The 20,047-nt window shown below is 35.3% G+C and overlaps 1 protein-coding gene across 4 annotated transcripts in view; it reads left to right on the forward strand.

The window, feature by feature from the left end:
* The first annotated feature begins 588 nt into the window (after positions 1-588).
* Positions 589-20,047, forward strand: part of camkk1a (calcium/calmodulin-dependent protein kinase kinase 1, alpha a) — a 136,524-nt gene continuing 117,065 nt past the window's right edge. For 2 of the 4 annotated variants that reach the window (XM_087251877.1, XM_087251881.1), the window contains exons 1-2: positions 589-1,180; positions 8,849-8,946. The gene's annotated coding sequence lies outside the window, so the exon portion shown is untranslated. The remainder of the gene's footprint in view (positions 1,181-8,848; positions 8,947-20,047) is intronic. The other 2 variants (XM_087251874.1, XM_087251878.1) reach the window with 1 other exon arrangement.

A 20,047-nucleotide genomic window follows, 5' to 3' on the forward strand; every position in this document is an offset into this window, starting at 1 on the left:
AATTGTCCTTAGTGTATGCCCTGGTCCTTCAGGTTGGGGGTTGAGCGTTGGGCTAACAACCCACCTTGTAAAAATTAGATGTTGTAAAAAAACAACATGGTGTGGCTGAAAATCAACTTCAATATAAACGACTCTGGGAGTATACTATGTTGATATGGCAACTAGCCAAAGTCTAAACATTGCTATGCTTTAATTAAATAGTATTTTACGTTGAAACTTACCAACCACGACAGAATCCTGGTCTGCATTCTGGTGAAATGTGGGTGGGATTGAGTAAGTACACTTCATAATGACCACAACTAGTTTCGGACATCACTAAAATTGCTGCTTCCGCAAAGTTAGTTTGTGCTCTAATCACCTCCATGAATTAGTGTACCCCTTTTTTATTGGTGTGTACATAAGTATATTGGTGTGTCGCGTAATTCTAATTAATCAGAGCTGGTAATGTGTGTTTTGTAGTTTTGTGTCCAGCGGGCTGTGGGCGGTTCTGTGGGCGCGGCGTCTGAAGCGAAGACTGATGCGCCGTGAACCCGGCGGACTTTAGGACCCGAGCATAGTAAAAGAAAAGGGAAATGTTTGATGGATCGTGAAGTTCATCCAAGCTTTCTGTTGGCGTGGTATCATTGCACATGCTAAGAGACGCTATTTAACTTCACACTGGCTAATTCTCCAGATGAAAATGCAGCGTGTCTCGTGAATGAAAGCCGATGACCGAGTGCATGTGACGGGCTGTAATGTTTGAAGCTGCGCTCCCTCGCTCCGTAGCTCGGTCGGTCAGTCGGGGATCTGTCAGCAGTGCGGAAGAGAGAGAGTGAGAGAGAGGGATGGGGCAGATATATGCCATTAAACTGACTCACAAGAGACTGAAATGATGCAGAGATTCCGCCACGAAATAAAGCCCGAGCATCACTGAAGATAACCAGACAGAGAAAGACGCGTGCTCGGATGGAGCTGTGAGCAGTAGCAGCAGCAGCGGTGGTGACATTGATGAATCCCGCTGTCACTCATCCGACGCACGCAGAGGAGCATCTGTGACAGCGCGGTTTTGGAAGTGAAACTTTTTAAAAGACAGATTGATCCGAGCGTCGTCTGCTCGAGCCAAAATCGAAAGCAACTTCACAAATTGCAGACGCTGCGATCGGGAGCTTGTTGAACAAAAGACACGCGACCAAGTTGACAGGTGAGTACTAGCGTTAACAGTTGTGATCTGCGCGCGGAGAGCTTTTGTGTCGGTCATTCGGTGCTCGAGTGAGGCTCTGCGGGAGAATTTGAGGCAGTGCTGCTGGATGAACAATGCAGCTGCTTACTTTAGTGTGGAGGAGAGCCGAAGGGGCGGTTTCTTACTCCGAGAGCCCCCTTCTGTCACCCTCACTATACACTGTATGCTCACTACAGAAGAAGCAGGGCTTTGTGGTCTGAAATTTGGCTTGTAGGCTAACGTTACTACAAATTCACCATTAGCGAGTATGATGACGTCAGTAAGCAAATTCGGGTTAGTGAGGGAAAACTAAATTTTATATACTTTAAATTCACAGTTCTGAGATGTCAAGATAGCTGTGTGGCTTGTAGCATAGTGTATTTTTAATGTTGAACGAGTTTTTTGTTTCTAAAAAGTAATGGTATAAGAAGGGGGTTATAATATAATCTGTCTGACGCCGTGGTGTAATTGTCTGTGTAGTATCTATTAACTAGTGTGTGAAGAACCCCGTCCTAAAATGTAAGCTAAGGCTTTTGTGGTTTATTTTATTTATATTGTGAATGTTTAATATTATAGTTGTCCCTAATCACTAAATCAGTGTAATTTTGATCTTATTTATTCAATTATTTATGCATTTTTAAATTGATACAGTTAATAAATAAAAATCTAAAATTGAAATATTTTTTATTCTCCCCAATAGTGAAGTTTAGACTGGACTTTTCTGCACCTCATCCACCTACATTATTCTTAATAAACAGTGTCCGAAAATACGAAACTGTGATATAACACAATAAACGCATATTAAATATCCCCCGTATAGCTTTTGTCAAGAGTGGGGAAACTAAATCATGGTTACCATAGTTATTTATTGATTTCTGTCTGGATGAGAATCATAGATGTAAATGGTGTGAATAAAAGTTTGTGCATCTCAGGTGACCCTTTTTAAAAATACTCTTTCCCAATGAATATAACCAGACTGCAATCAATACAAGCAATTCAACCAGAAAAATAAAAGGAGTCCAGAGATGCCTGCAGTATACATTGCTTGTTCTATATCATTTTATTCAGCTTTAAACAGATGGCAGACCATGAACATTTTGGCGTATTCTCTGTTATGCAGGCAAAAAAAAATCCCTTGTCCTATTCTGGTCTGTTTTAAACTGGACATTGCTGGATAAATCTGGTGTTCATCTAGTTTTAGCTGGTCAAACTGCATCTTACACCATCCTGCAGAATCGCCCTTTTTTCAATAAGAGTAGAGAAAATAAGGGAAGTTTTGCATTAACTCCCACTCCCATGTTTATAATTTTGAAAAAAAAAAATCATAATTTATATGAATTGTTTATTTTAAGAATTTATTTCATATTATTAAGTTTTTTTCATATTATTATAAAGTGAGTGCAGTTGATCTTTTCCCCCTTTAGATTAGATTTTTTTAGACCAAATTAATGGTCTATAAAAATCATACATTTTTATCATGATATACTGAAGACACCCACTAAAATGTCATTTAGCATCATGACTTCATCACAAAAAAAAAACCCCAGAATACTAGTGAATGAAAATTAAGTGAGTGGGCTTGACAAACCACCTGAAGAATAAACACCCTTTCATCTCTCTCACACTTTAACCAAAGTTAAAGCATTTATGACAGGTGAGTGGGCTTGACAAACCACTTGTAGAAACACCCTTCTCTCTATTCAAGAGAGAAGGGTTGCCTCTTTTTGTTGATTCCCTGAATGCCTCCTCAATTGAAAGTCACTTTGATCGAAAGCATCTGCTAAACGACTAAATGTAAATGTAATTTCTAAGGAGTAATTAAATTGAAAGCGTCCATCTTTTTATCAGGAAAGTTTTTATAAGACAAAATATGATAACATTTCACAAAATCACTTGGTGTTTTATGTATGTTAATAAGTACAGTATTTTTTACCTGAATATATCTGTTGTGTTAAATAATGATTGGCCATTAACAGTTTATTCAGTCATTTGAAGCATAAAAAAGACGCTCTCATTTAATATGGTGTTATAAATTGAATTAGAATTGGACACCAAATTAAGATACCTCGTCTTTGACCCTAATACAATTTATAGTAAAATTAATCACAATTCAGTACAGACTTCACACAGACCATCTAGCTTTTTTGTCTGAACCTATCTGTAGCATGTAATTTGGGGTTCTAATGCAATATCTGGACGCATTACATGCCATTGACCTGTTAGATTGGTTCGGTAACACACACCAGATTGCTTTCCCTTCTTCCCCTGTAAATCTAATCCTCATCGACTGTATTGATTCTACTATGCTTGAAGGATTTCTCAGAATCACCAACTAGACAGGAATGCCACGAAGCGGCCATTCAGAAGAATAGAATAATGTGGCTAAATACAGCTCTGTTTTACTGGTATTGCTGTATACATTTGTACATATTCTGAGTATTGTTGGCTACCAAAACTGGGTGCCATTTACAGTATCAGACTAAATCAGAATAAAGATTACTGTGCTTCATTTTGGTGGTACCACTTAAATGCCTGAGCTGTCGATTGAAATCAGAGGGGCAGGAAGTTGAAAACATGATTCTCTTTTATGAAGGAATCACATAGGCTACATATTAACCAGTTGCATTTACAGTAATATAACTGTAATTTGTTATTATTGTGAGACCTACTTACTGTATGTGCAGCTTAACTTCAGCTAACTGTGCATATTATGTTTGAGCAGTGTGTACATGGGCTTTATACCGGTGTTTTTGCACTACTTTGGTTACATTTAGCATCAAACCCCAGTTCATTTTTTGCTTCACAGTAAGAAAAGAAACAGGAAACAGCACCAAAGACAACAATAATCGGATGATTTTTTTCCTCTTTTTAAAAATTTGTATTTAATATTTTTCACACTAGCTTTTGGAGCATTATCGTAAGTTTTTTTTTTTTTTTTTTTTTTGTTAGATAAGCTCCAGATTTGGCATCAGTACTGACTAATCTAATGTATATGCACATATATAATATTGTATAGCTTCCTGTTAAAAAATGAATATAAAAGATTGATTTGTGAGGGGTGTACTTATATATGCTGAGCATTGTATTTATTTGGAAATGTATCGTTCATTTATTCGTTTAAGTGATTTTTATGATAAGGCTGGACATGCAATAAGTCAGTGTAATAAGAGAATTTTAATTATAATATTAATTTTATAATAGGTTTTTTTACTAGAGGCTGCAAATTGGTAGTTTTACTTTTTTATTTATGAAATTGGAAACTGGTTTATAGCAAACTAAAAGACAAACTACTTTGCTATTATTAATACTTTTATGGTTAGGTGACAGATAACGCACATCTACTGCAGGTAGTTGTTCTCGCAGAATAAAGCATGGCTATTTTGTATTAGACTTTTTCTGTGAAAACAACTTCTTAGATGTACATTAATTGTTTGCATTTTGTGTCTAGTAGCCATAATAATAAATGGGCAATAAACAGTATAGACACAACACATTGATCTGTGCTGTTATAATTTACAAACATTATAATTAAGCAAAGTTTGCAGAAGCAAACATGGTTAAATGCAGCCTCCACTAACCTACAAATTATTCACTCACAAGGTGCAGCCAAACAACTATACTCACTAACTGCTTGTAGTATCCAGATGAGCCTGTGTTATTGGTTTAAGCTTTTATTATCTGGGAATAGCATACTTTGGAATGTCCTGATCAGCCAATCAGAATACTGAATTCCAGAATCCACTATTTCTAATAAGAGTTCAATTGTACTGTAGTTATTTGCTTTGTAGCTGTCTGAGTTTTTATTCTGAATTTGTTATATATAATTAGATTTTAAAAAGTGTAATGTATTGTTCAATTACTTTTTTGTTTTGTTTTCAATAACAAAGTTGTTCTTTAATGTCATCCATAGCCTCTTTGGCTCCTTTTTTAACACTAGAACTACAGAGGTATACTTTGGAATAACTTTGTTGAAATAAAACAAACATATCTGTAATTCCCTCACCTTCACTAAATATGTGCATGATTTATTTGAACATTATAATTTTATTAAAATTTCAAAACATAAAAGACTTTTGATTATTTCTACCTAGAACTATAGTGGTCAGAGTGACAGCATGCATTCCGGTGTCTGCCACTGGTGTCTTCCACTCTTTCCTGTGACTTTAAATATGCATGCCTCTGTTGCCTGGCAACTTCTTGCTAACAAAAACATTACTTTCTGATAGCAAATGCATAACTTTAACAGCATAACATCATTAAATTTGATGACAGACAATCAAAGCTTAAGTACCGCTGGCAATTCTAGTTACAGAATTCTGGTATAGTTCCAGTGAAAACAGTATCATATCAGACACCAGTTTTTTATTCTCAAGTATCAAATCTCCACTGTATTGTAAAAAAAATCCAAGCAATATCAATATCCAATCCTAATATCGAGTATGGAGTTCAAGAGGCATTCCTTATCTGCTTTTACTGCAAATTAGATGGCTGTTCTCCAAATGTAAGCTGCTAGACACAGTATTTCTCATTCTTGGTGCACCACGGCCAGCAGAGTCGCAGGGGCCGCTGAGAGCTGGATGTGAGCGAATAATTCAGAGGTTCTCCATCTATTGGCGGCACTCAGTCGCTCCTGGTGAGTGCGAGAAAAGATGCAGTGCTTCCTGTGTCTCTGTGACTGTGTTAAACTGATAACGCATAATCAGCCTTTATTAAAATGCAAGCCAGGATCAGGCTGATGTGCTAGTCGGTGTGTTGTTAAATATATGCTGACTACAGACAGAGGAGTTGAGCTGTGAGGCAGACAGTTGTGAGGATCTCTTGGTGAATATTATGCTAGAGAGGAGTTTTCTCTTTCAAAACGGTGTCTTGGCTGTAAGAATATTAATTTGACGCCATTATTTCTGGCAAAAAAATAGAAATCATGGCAGTTTCATTTTGTCACACATATTTTGTGTCTCTGACAGTTGTGTTTATAAGAATTATTCTTTTATAAATTTGAATTAGTGCTGGTCAGAATGTTTATGCTGCTTAATTTTATATAAATTTGTTATGCTCTATGTCAATGGAACATTCTTACATTTCTCAGCCATTATTTAAATTACTTGTTTTTCTCAAAAGCGATTTGAAAACTTTTATTAGATGCTTACATTTTAATATGCCTATTTTCTATATAAAATCACTTTTGTACATTTTATTTGATCGATACACCAACATGAGGACGACATGGTGGCTCAGTGGTTAGCACTGTCGCCTCACAGCAAGAAGGTCGCTGGTTTGAGTCTCGGCTGAGTCAGTTGGCGTTTCTGTGTGGAGTGTGCATGTTCTCCCCTGGTTCACATAGGTTTCCTCCGGGTGCTCCGGTTTTCCCCACAGTCCAAAGACATGTGCCAAAGGTGAAGAGAATGAACTAAGCTGCCTGTTGCATATGAGTGTTTCCCAGTACTGGGTTGCAGCTGGAAGGGCTTCTGCTGTGTAAAACATATGCTGGATAAGTGGCGACTCCTGATGAATACAGGGACTTAGCAGAAGGAAAATGAATGACACCAACATGAGATATCACATCTTTTAGCTAAATAAAGTTTATGGTGGTATGAAATAAAACTTAATTCAGTGATGGATGTTATAGGGAAGATCATATGAATTTTGAATTGATATATTTTAGTTTTTTCTAAAAATGAGTATGTCAAATTCATTTAGTCAAACAAGTCAGCACTGCTACGGTATATCATCTCTAACAAGTCTATTTATAAGCCTGTCTCAGAGCTAAAGTTTAGATTTGATAATATTAATTGTCCTTTTTAAGTGTCTGTTCTCATATCACTGTTACGTTTTGATGGACACTGACCTAAAACAGCATTACTACTTTTTACTTTCATAATCCACCTTGTTCTGACTAAATGTCTGACAAAAAAGTGCAATCTATCAGGATATTTATATCAGTATTCAAACTAATGAAAATTAGTGTCAGTATTTTAACAATCTATTATAGTTGCTGGAAAAAATAAAATATTCTGGAAGTGTAGATTGTATTAATTGGTTGCCATTTTTAACCTGTTCTGTTTTTATTCGTAATTTAGTTAATGTGCTTTTAGTAATTATATATATATATATATATATATATATATATATATATATATATATATATATATATATATATATATATATATATATATATATATCAGTTTTAAAGTCACATTTATGTTGAATTTACATTGAAACTAAAATAACTAAATATAAATGAATATAAGAGATTTATATTTTTATGATTTTACTATATATTACTATTTACTATATATTAGATTACTATTTTACTATATGAGCAATTCCATACAAAGCTTTTTTCTTATAAATGCAATTATGTCAAATGGAAATCAATCATTTTTGTTGTATAGAGAGTCAGCACATATGAGCATTGTTTCTTTTGGGTTGTGCGGTTTAATTAATAGAATTTCTACAAAGTATACTGTAAACTTGCAAACTTTTTTTTGGTCCCATTAATAACACATGTTTATTTTCCTTATTTAAAGTTTAAAGCATGTTTACTGATTGATATTTTTCTTATGCCATAATTCTGTGGTTTGTTGTTTTGTAAAATATAAACCGATGTTTCAATATAATGTTAACATATACTTTCTCTGTGAATTTATGTTTAGAATTTTTACTGCAAATGTCACATCCATAATGCTAAACTGTACAAAAGCACGCACATCCCTCTTTACTGGGTGCTCAGCCAAAAAACGCAAAAGGTGCAAATTAAATACTCATCAAAGGCGGCCACACCAAAGCTCCAAAAATACAAATTTATTAATTTAAAAAAAGCTGACACAAAGCGTGTGTGTGACAGTAAGTAAGTACTTGCATAAAACAGGATGTTCGCTATAAGAAAAAAATGTAGGGTGGGACTTGATTTTATCCACCGGGAATGCAGTGGATTGTCAAAAGCAGGCATTACAGGCTAGAATGTAGCCGGAATGTGCATTTAAAACAATGCCGAAATCATTATTATTTATTGCCTTATCTAGTACACCATCTTTGTGACGTCAATGTAAAACAACCTGTAAGGTATTGTTAAAAATTAACTGTGTAAATCAATATTTTGAGCAAAATCCATACTTTATACAACCTATTATGATGCATTTACATTTAGTCATTTAGCAGACGCTTTTATCCAAAGCGACTTACAAATGATGCATTACAATTCTTTCTGGTGATAGTGTATATTTTATTATATACACTATTTATTATTATTTATATTTTTATTTTAATGCCATGCTCACTTTTAAGAAGCAGCACATTTGCAGAAGCGTATGATCTTCTTTGTTGTGTGCAGACTCGTCTCATTGCCAGGGGGAAATTGCAGCAATGTCACCTCTGCTTTGGGTTAACTCTGATTCAGCAATAAAAGACACTGGAGAATACAGCGCTGTAGCGTAGCACTTCTCCTCCTCCTACTGCTCTATGCATATACACATACACACACACATACACACACATCTCACCTCTAGTTCCTCTTCTGTGCCTGTGGAGCGCGAGTGTGTAAAGCTGTATAGTGTTTACCACTGTCAGAGACTTGAGAGCCGATCAGAGAGAAGACGAAAAAAAATAGAGTTGATGAGGATCTTTGTTGTGCTTCTGTCATGTATTTTTGAGGGCGAGAAGAAGCGCAGAGAGCTGGAGGCAAAACGGTGTGTCATGTCAGTCTCCAGACGCAAGACACTTTGAAGACTGACTGAGAGCAACACTTGAAAGTAAGTCTGGTTAGGACTTTTTCAGACCTATTACAAATCCAAAGATACATGGGAATGATCTTGGTCATGGGTAGTGCATGTTAATAGTTTTGTTGATGCCTTTTTTTTCACTTTATGCTATTAGATTTTTAACATTTCAAGTAAAATTAGTTAATATTCTAGAATAATTAAAGATTGTGACATAGGAATAGTGAAGTTGCTTAAAGATTGGTGTCGTTCACTAAAGAAATGGACATAATGTAATGGTTAAAATCTTATTCATTGGTTAAAAGTAAGTCAATTATATTGTATACGGTGAAAAGGGAGTTCATTTGTAGGACATTGTACATTGGGTATGGTTAAAGGAAGTAAAAGATTAGAAGTCATCTTGAAATTTTGAGTAAAAAAATGTAATTCCAGTAGCTTTTTTACGTCTTACATTTAATGTTTGTTTTTTAAATTATTGTTTCTTAGTTGTTTGTTGTCAACTTTGATGAGACCGCCTGAAAGACTGAGAACAAACAAAGAGAAACTCTTAAGCAGAAAGGGTTTCCACGTGATTAGATTATTGTATTCTTTATATATTGGTCTACCTTCATCTTATTTCTAGACTTCAAATAGTCTAAAATGGGCCGCCTGTTTGCTCATGAGTTGCCACAAGTATGATCACATCACACCAATTTTGCAATCACTAATGTATGTATATTGGTTGCTGGTTCATTTCCGGTTCAATTTTACTCTTTGTTTATAAAACTTTGTATAACCTAGCACCATCGTATGTTTCTAATCTGATCACTTCTAAGTAGGGGTGTCACGATCAAAATCAAAATTTATGCTCAATTTCGATTATAAAATCCAAAAATAGAATCGTCGATGCTGCCACGCCCCCATGTCACGTCAGCTTGGCTTGCCAAGCGGGAAAAAAACAGGCTTGTTGAAGTGCTTGTTAAACTGCAGAAGCAGGAGACCCGTCGACAGAGCTTAAACCCTCTCCTCTTTCAATGAAGTCGCCGGTGTGTAAGCATTTTGGATTTCCAGTGAGTTATGTTGACAACGTTCGTGTTGTTGACAAAAAAAAAAACACAGTTTTGCAAGCTCTGCTATGTACGTATTACGAACGGTTCGTCCGATAGACAACACCGGTATAGCGATCCTCCGCCCGCCCCCGTTGCAAATCCGCTCGCGAAAAGTACACACTCAGGCCCTGTTTACACTGTCTTTGTTTTTAAATGGCATTTTAGAACGACAACGATTTGACATCCACAGTGGCGTGTAGCATTTCTGAGCAGCTCTTCTTCCTCTCTACCTCTGAAAATGCACATCACGTGACCATACAGACGCACTCACAGCCATGCGCTCGAGAGAGCAGGTCCAGGCAGTCAGAGGACTGCTTCAATCTTTCACTCACTTGTACTTAGTCATTTTAGCGAACACCTCAGATACTGTTGGCTGGTTCCTGTTGGTTGTGCGTCTTTTTTACCGACGCCATTATAACGACACAGATCACTGCCTATTCACGAGTCCCGCAGAAAAAGTGATTGACAGGTGGTGTGTGTATCTTGCTGTATGATTTGTTTATGGGTAAAACAAAGATCATGCAGGTCAGGTAGTTTAAACGGTAGGCTACAAATAATTAATTAATTAATTATTCATAATTGAAAATCGAATCGAATCCTGCCTTTAGAATCGAAAATATAATCGAATCGAGGATTTGGAGGATCGTGACACCCTTACTTCTAAGGCCCAAACTCGACTGCTTGGATTAAATTCCGACTGCCATCTATTGCAAACACCCAAATCTCGTCATAAATTTAGGGGCGATACAACCTTTGCAGTTGTGAGTCTGAAACTATGGAATACGATACCATTAAAATCAGAATAGCACCCACTCTATCTATTTTACAATCGATGTTAAAGACTCATCTTTTTTTGAGTGCATTTGATATTCCCTATTGATGGTTCCAGGCTGTATTAAATTGATTCTTTCTCGGAAACTTTGTTACTGTTGTTTTATATTGCTGTTTTTATTGTAGTGTATTGCTGTTTTTACCTGTTACTGCTACTGTACAGCACCTTGGTCGACCAAAGGTTGTAATTAAGTGTGCTCTAGAAAGAAACTTTGATTTGATATGAACAAATAGGTAAAATGAAATGTAATCAGAACATGTTCAGACATTTTTCACATCTCTATAAACATAAAAACGATCTTGGAAAAACTTCATAATAAGGTTAACTGTCATCATTATGTTTTGTCAGTGTTATACTGTACATATGCTATTAGATATTCAACATTATTTAAATGCTTGGTTAAATTAACATGATTAACAAGGACTTGGCTTTACATTCTATATATCTAAATTAAAGGACACCTATTTTACGCCTTTTACAAGATGTAAGATAAGCCCTTTGGTGTCTTCAGAATGTGTCTGTAAAGTTTCAGCTCAAAACACCCATCAGATTATTTATTATATAATATAGAAACTGCCCATTTTAATGTCAGACTACAGTGTAACTGTTTTTGTAGCCTGTGGCTTTAAATTTAAATGAACTGCTTCTCCCTGCCCACCGCTCCAATGTGCGTGTCTGCTTCTCCTGCGTTACATCAGATAAACAGCTGTCAGTGATAGAGACAGACATGGATGAAGCTGAAATAAGGTCACTAGTCAGAAATACCAAGAAAGTTTATTTGATGTATTTGTGGTGGAGTCTATTCAAGCCTTTCTGAAACGATGAGTCTCACACAAATGCCATTTGCAGCACACACACAGACACACATATGCATGCTTACTGATACCATACGGCATTATATCGGTTAAGAATTACAGAGCGATTTTACTCTCTTTATTACAAACATGCACTGTTTAAAAATACGTTTTAAACTTGTAAAATATTTCTTGTAGGTGCAGCTTGTGACAATAGGAACTAATTGCTGAAGGGACTCAGTGAGTCTCTTTACTAGTGAAGAAAGTAACCTTTAAACACAGATGATCACAGAGAGTTTTAACATTTTCTTTGCAAAAAAATTTCTGTGGGATGTGTATACGTGTTATTATGGGGACATGGCTCCTGTCAATCAATTTGGTGGGCAGGGAAAACCGCACTCCTAGTACATCATGTTGCGGTGTGCCTCAAAATCACTGGGATTTGGATCTAATTTTTAACATCAGTAAATTTTGTAACAAGACACTTGTTGGGTTACTAATCTGACAGTGGACACACTATACCTACACACAGTTCTGTCCAAACAGCTTACAAAAGTTTGATTTTCATTGTAGGTGCCCTTTAAAACTTGAATTATTTGACATAAAAAATGAAACGGAAGAAAAAAAGCCTAAGTTTAATATAATTTAACAGTTCCTGAATTAGATTTCCTTGCTATATACAACAAAATACATTTATTTTAAAGTTGTGCAGTAAAATACAATGATATGTACAGTTGCTGACGTAAATTGGCAGTTTTTTGGGTTACAACTCGCATACTGTATGTTTTTTCTATTTATTTAAATGCGTAACACTTTACAATAATAATCCATTAGTTAATGCTAGGTTATTAACATGAACAAACAATGAACAATACATTTATTAGTATTTATCAACTTTTGTTTAAGTTAGTTAATGAAAATATAGTTGTTTGCTAGTTTTAGTTAACTTGCAGTGCATTGAGTAATGTTAACAAGTAGGGCTGCACAATACTGTATATCATTTCAGCATTGGTATCGCAATCACAATAGTCACATCACAAGTATAAGCAATGTTGAGTCTCTATTATAGTTTATCACTTTGCATGTGTTTTTGAGGCCAGTGACTGTGTGAGGGATTTAAAAACATTCAGACATAAGTTAACGTACCGTTTGTAACTTAATTAAACTTGCTTAAATGAATAACTATTCATTTTGCTGAATTGTTTATAAAACGAAGACTATGCAGGATTATTTTACATTGGAATATTCAACTACTGTATACCTGAATACATTTCGACTCTTCGAAAAAACAAAAAGCGCTGCTTATTTAATTGGCATATTTTTCTTTATTGAATTCATCTATGCTTGTAGATTGTTTAATATATTTTATGCACTCGCCTACAGAATCATCTCAATCAATCTAAAATCTAATCTAATCAATCTCGAAGTGCTTCATTATGCACCTGTAATGAAAAACTCCCCATTATCACTGAGCTTAATTAGTCGAAAGTTCTAATATAAATCTTGTATGTAAGCCATTTGAAAATGTATTCAGATTCTGCATAATGCAAGAGGATGCCGGTTTGACTAGATCAAAATACAATGTTAAGCATGCACATAACACAACATTTGTTCTGCTAGATTTTGCCGTTTCTGGAGAGCTGCACATTCATTTCCAGCAAGATTTATTGTGATCAGCTGTGAACTAGAAAAAATCTAGCAATCAACGCCGAGGTGTTTTGTACATAAAAAACAAGAGTGCGTGTGTGACTGCATGCACGTACAGAAGCATAAGTCTTTTATTTGTGCTGTTGTCATCTTTTGATGAAAGTCGAGATTACTGTGCATTTGTGAGGTGAATTAGTGTGCTTACAGACTCCACGTCATGCATCCTTTGTAATCCTTGACTTAATTCTGTAGCCCAGGCTTTGTGATCTGTGTGTGTGCGTATGTGTGTATTGAGATGAAGACGGGTCTTTTGTCATCAGTGGGGATCTGCATCAGACTTCCAGTGATGCAGCATATTATTGACCATGACATCCTGCAGTCAGAATTGTCAGTCTTTTCCACAGACATTCCTCTAAATCAATCAGAATTGATGCGTGGGTTTGTTACAATGTCGTCCTATCTGAAAAACAGATTTTGCTTTTGTGCACTTTTGTGTATAGAATAGTGCTGCAGGATATTGGAAAAAATTGATATTGTGATATTTAATTTTCCTGCAATAAATATTGCGAAATAAATACAGTTTTCACAAGAATGCCTACAAAAATTGAATACTTACAATGCAAATCAATGCTTTTCCTAGTACTTTGCTTTGTCTCGATTCTAGTCCAGTAATAATATTGTTTTGTTTTTAACTAAATCATTATAACAAATAACAACTAACAAATTATGAGTTTTTCCTTAAAGAAAAGAAAAAAAAGGAAAAATATGATCTACCAGAGCGGAGGGTAATATCTTGTTTTTATGGCTGGGCGATAAAATCGGTATCGTTACTTTTTGACAGCACAACATTGTTGATAACAATTAAAAATTGTTTGGTATGAAGGCTATAGTTTTATTAAAATGTGGTTGCTGAGTGCTCACCTTGGAATAAATGTCAATAAGCTGTCATTTCCAGTGGAGGCGCACAACTTGCACGATGCGGACATGAGAGCGACGCGCACAGGGTGTGCAAGCAGCCCACACATGACCAGCGTGCATTTTCATATACAACTAGTTGAAATGCATATGAACATTTCCAAATACTGTGAGTGCAACGCGATTCATGCAAGTAGAACTAACCAATCTGCTTAACACTTTGAACGAAATATACACATTTCAGTAATAACGGCAGGCTATTTACCTCAGACAAACACAGCACATCCTTAAACTTTCATCGGGGCTGCAGCAATGGTTTGTTTGTTTGTCATCCTCTGAGAAAATAGTCACCTATTACAAGAGACGCCAGGGGAGCACTAGTGCAAAGCCCATTGCAAATGGTCAAGGAAACCACATGCTCGCACTTGTCATTTCAGGTCAGAATAACAACACACGTGAAAATGAGTGCCGTATAGCAGTGGCTTTTTGGTTTCTTTTCTTGTGCATCCCAGCCACTAGCTCCTCATCTGAAAAAAGTTTTAGCATAGTGGGTAATTTAGTCATCCAACTTCACAATTTGTAATGTTGCAGTACGTATTTAAATCATGATGGTTGGTTCCATATTTTACCAGATTTGATCATCATAATTTGTTATGTTTAGAGAGTTTGATGTTTACTGTATCATTATTATTGACACCTTACAGATGTTGATCTACCTTTACCATTGCACACACTTTGTAACATTTTATTTATTAAGTTTAAGATTCTCTTTAAAACTTATGTTTATTTCATTATAAAGAAAAAAAAAACTATTTGTCTTAGTAATGGTAGTAAATTAAGATAAAGTGGTTAGGTAAAAGATAAAATTTATTGTTAAATGATATTTAATAGTTATCGATACAGAACATATGAAACATGATATCGTGATTTTTTTTTTTTTTTTTTTTGTAATGACACCCAGCCCTTCTTGTTTTCTTTTTGAAATATAGATGTTTGTTTCATGATCCCCAGCGATCCACTTCTTACAGATCGCTGGTGAACTACATATGTCTTGGGTAACTACAAATCCCATCAGGCCATGTCACACACACACACCAGTTGCCGATCATTGCTGATGAGACACAGCTTATACATCACATATACACCAGTTTAGTCTTTAAGGCAAGGGTCACCAAACTTATTCTTGGAGGGCCGGTATCCTGCAGATTTTAGCTTCAACCCTAATCAAACACACCTGGACAAGCTAATCAAGGTCTTACTAGGTATACTTGAAACATCCAGGCAGGTGTGTTGAGGCAAGTTGGAGCTAAACCCTGCAGGGACACCGGCCCTCCAGGAACGAGATTGATAACCCCTGCTTAAGCACGTACCTTGCATGTCCTGACATTTCTTTGTTTTGCCTGTTTGTATTTTTGATCTGAACCTTGTTTAACGCTTGATCCTGTTTTGCTTCTTTTTGACTATGTTTTTAGATTTTCCTTTATGTATCTTTTTGACCTTGTTTACCTTGAATAAGAATGAATATTCTTATTAAACCAGCAATTGGATCCGTACCTCTGTTGTCCATCATCTTGCTACTGCATGTGACAATTTGGACTAGAACAAGACAGAAATGTCAAAAATTATATACAGTTGAAGTCAGAATTATTAGCCCTCCTTTGAATTTGTTTTTCTTTTTTAAATATTTCCCAACGTATGTTAAACAGAGCAAGGAAATTTTCACCGTATGTCTGATAATATTTTCCCTTCTGGAGAAAGTCATATTTGTTTTATTGCAGCTAGAATAAAAGCAGTTTTTATAAAAAAAAAAAAAAAAAAAAAAAAAAATTAAGGACAAAATTATTAGCCCCTTTAAGCTAACTTTTTTTCGATAGTCTACAGAACAAACCATCATTATACAAAAACCTAATTACCCTATCCTGCCCAGTTAACCTAATTACCCTAGTTAAGCCTTTAAATGTCACTTTAACCTGTAGAGAAGCATCTTGAAAACTATCTAGTCAAATATTATTTACTGTCATCACACTCTCAGAAAAAAAGGTACAATGAGGGTACAATTTTGTTCCTAGAGGGAACAAAATATAAAATTGTACCTTTAAAGGTCCCATATTGGTCCTTAGGGTACAATTTTGTACCCAAATGTGCTATCAAGGTACAAATGTCCAGATTTAGGTTTGAAAGGTACATTTTTGTACCTTTTATAGCACATTTGGATAAAAAATTGTACCGTAAAGGACCAATTTGGCACCTTTAAAGGTACAATTATATATTTTGTTTCCCTATAGGAACAAAATTGTACCCTCAGCTCATGATAAGATCAAGACACTATATAACACTAATTTAAATGTATTAATACTAAACATTAATACTAAAATACATAATTTAAAAATATGATAAATAAAAAAAATTGATTGAATTAAATATTTTAATAATTAAATTTTTTTTCATGTATTTAAATTACATTTTTTCTCAAAAATGTTAATAATTTAATTTATAATTGAATGTAATTTTAATCATTAAAAACGTAAATACTGGTCTTTGCTTACTGTTTAAGACCCTATAGTTTATAGGATGTAGAATAAGAACCATGCAGAGTGACAGCATCTTCATACAGGTGGTGATGTTGCTGTCTCTTTAAGAATTTGGCTTGTTGAGACGTTATAGTAGTGTTTGTTACTGAGGCGGTCGGTAGAGTATGCTGGCTGTTTACACAGAACTTCGCACGCTTTTCAAAGAGAAGTCTATTTTGGAGTCCACACTTTTCAGGTAAGAATGTATTAAAGATATATTTTCAGTCTCGGTTTTACCCATGTGAAGCCGTGTTCTGTTGATTTTGTCTGACTCTCGGGTCTCGGCTTTCCCCCGCTTTAAGTGCTCCGGGCTGGCCTGCAGGATGGAGTTTGCTAAGATGTCTGCAGCTTATTAAAGAAGTTAATACAATGTGATATCGAAGTCACCGAGGGACATAACGTTATAGACGGTGAGTACTATATGCTGTTAGTTTTCTCGGTGTAAAAGTTCCCTTTGTCGCCTAAGTTACGTTGCGTATTCGCGCCTTAAATCTTAAGTTACGTTACTGCTTTATTAATAAGTGTTGCCACGGCGGAATATAATCGCAACCCAATTAGCAAAATACACTCGGGCCAGCTGCGGCGGCAGAAGCGCGACGCTGCCGTATCCGTGCACCGGTGTTACGGTTTAACTGGTGACCGTGTTAACTGGTGTCCCTTTCCAGATGTAAGCTATTCACGTTTGCAGATTGGCAGATTCGTCACTTTTTCACAGCAACAAAACATGTCCATACCAAATAAAGATTCGTATTACTTGGTGTCAGTGTCATTGTGTGCATTATTGATTTTAATATCTGTGTAGCAGAACAGTATATAACCAAAGTAAATAAAAAAAAAATTATAATTTAAATGTCTTTAACAGGATTCGAACCCGTGTAGTGAAAAGGTTTAGCACACGTATCGATCAACTTATCTAACTGAGCTACTCAGAACTTCAAACGAAGCGGTCTGTTTTAATATCTTTGTCAGTTAACATGCCTTGCTGTGGTTGTGGACCCGTGTTAACATGTTTCCATCGATGTTAACATGTTTACATGTTGTTTAGTTACATGTACTCGCGTTAACGTGTTTCTACAAACTCTCCCGCTGATAGAATAGCTCTCTGTGACTAAATTTATTCGTTAACGATGCTTCATCAGTTGCTCAAACCATGTTTTTTCTTAGTTCTAGACTCATGTCTACCTGTGCCTTTGGAGTCGTGTTAACTCGTGACCCATGCTCATACATGGAACGTAAATAAAGATTTTATCCAAAAAATGAATACAATGACGATATTATTATGCAACATATTATGTCTAATATATATAATATATATTTCATATATAATATTATGCAACAGAATATTAGAATATTATGCAATCAGAATATAATAGTCCCATTGACTCGTGTTAGTCTGTGTCTACAAAGTTACACGAGCTGATATTTTCTCAGAATAGCTCTAAATGACTACGTTGTTCGGCTAAATAAGCATACGTTATAAATCGCAGTCCCCCCATTTTATTTTAAAGAGAATTAAAAAAATCAGGCTACATAAACAAAACTCGTATGTGGATTCGAACCTACTAACGAAAGAGAAGCATGAAAAGAACATACGTTCTAACTAATTGAGCTATCAAGCACTGATGCAGGCTTAGCAGCTTTTAGTAATTTTATCGTATGTAGACAAATCATGTTCATAAGTACCTTGATACAGATGTGACCAAGATCATACATTGAAATGTTGCTATTTTCAATTAATATTCTGTTGCATAATATTATATATGAAATATATATTATATATATTAGACATAATATGTTGCATAATAATATCGTCATTGTATTCATTTTTTGGATAAAATCTTTATTTACGTTACATGTATGAGCATGGGTCACGAGTTAACACGACTCCAAAGGCACAGGTAGACATGAGTCTAGAACTAAGAAAAAACATGGTTTGAGCAACTGATGAAGGATCGTTTAGTCACATAGAGCTATTCTATCAGCGGGAGAGTTTGTAGAAACACGTTAACGCGAGTACATGTAACTAAACAACATGTAAACATGTTAACATCGATGGTAACATGTTAACACGGGTCATGTTATCACAGCAAGGCATGTTTTAATTGACAAACATATTAAAACAAACCGCTTTGTTTGAAGTTCTGAGTAGCTCAGTTAGATAAGTTGAGTGATACGTGAGCTAAACCTTTTCACTACACGGGTTCGAATCCTGTTAAAGACATGTAAATTCTAATTATTTTTTTATTTACTTTGGTTATATACTGTTCTGCAACACAGATATTAAAATCAATAATGCACACAATGACACTGACACCAAGTAATAAGAATCTTTATTTGGTATGGACATGTTTTGTTGCTGTGAAAAAGTGACGAATCTGCCAATCTGCAAACGTGAATAGCTTACATCTGGAAAGGGACACCAGTTAACACGGTCACCAGTTAAACCGTAACACCGGAATCGGGCCGTGACCCGTGAGTAATGTGCGGTGTGGCCCGGAGCTCGCGCGACTAAAGTCTTCATATACCTTGATATAAAACCTTTTGTTGTTAATACTGGAAATTTGTAATTATCGATAATGTTTTTTATTTTGAGGCCATTTTTCTAGCCACGGTTGAACGCTGAAATGTAATTTTAGACGGTTACGTTATATAAGTTACACCGCCATTTTGTGAAGAAAAATCACAATTTTGTCACTGACAAAGTGACTGATAATGTAAACGTGGCTAGTTACAAACGTGGCGTGTGTATGCTTGTACATATCTTCGTTTCAGTGTCTAAGTTACATTAATGTTGAGGAGTGACCACAAACTTTCATGTCCAGAATTGTTGGTGCTTTACTATCGGTTATCGTTATACTTATGTTAATGTAGAATTATTAACATACCATGTTGTATAAATCGACGTTTTAAGTTATACTTTGTTCTTTAATGTAATAATTTGTCTCATCTGTTCTGAAACTGGTACCTTGAGCTATTTTACCTATTTTATTAATATCTCAAAATAAGTAAATAGTTATGGCTTTATCTTATTGCTTTCCAGAAGTTTTTGAAGTTTCCAATTGTCTTTCAGGACAAGATTGAACAACAGAATGCAGCCTAACAGCATCAGACCAATGAAGGCATGTCATATGAAAGCATGGCTCAGTTACAAGATGTAAGTATGTCTCATTATCTATACCATGGTTTTAATGGCTTACATACTATTTTAAATTTGTAGGTTTTTACTTACAAACAACAATAAATGTACACCCTGTTTAAAATTATTTTCTAGGTTTTCATCGAAAGATG

Source organism: Danio rerio, chromosome 5 (genome assembly GCF_052040795.2).
Source record: "Danio rerio strain M-AB ecotype USA chromosome 5, GRCz13ab, whole genome shotgun sequence".
In the NCBI taxonomy this organism is placed as follows: domain Eukaryota; kingdom Metazoa; phylum Chordata; class Actinopteri; order Cypriniformes; family Danionidae; genus Danio; species Danio rerio.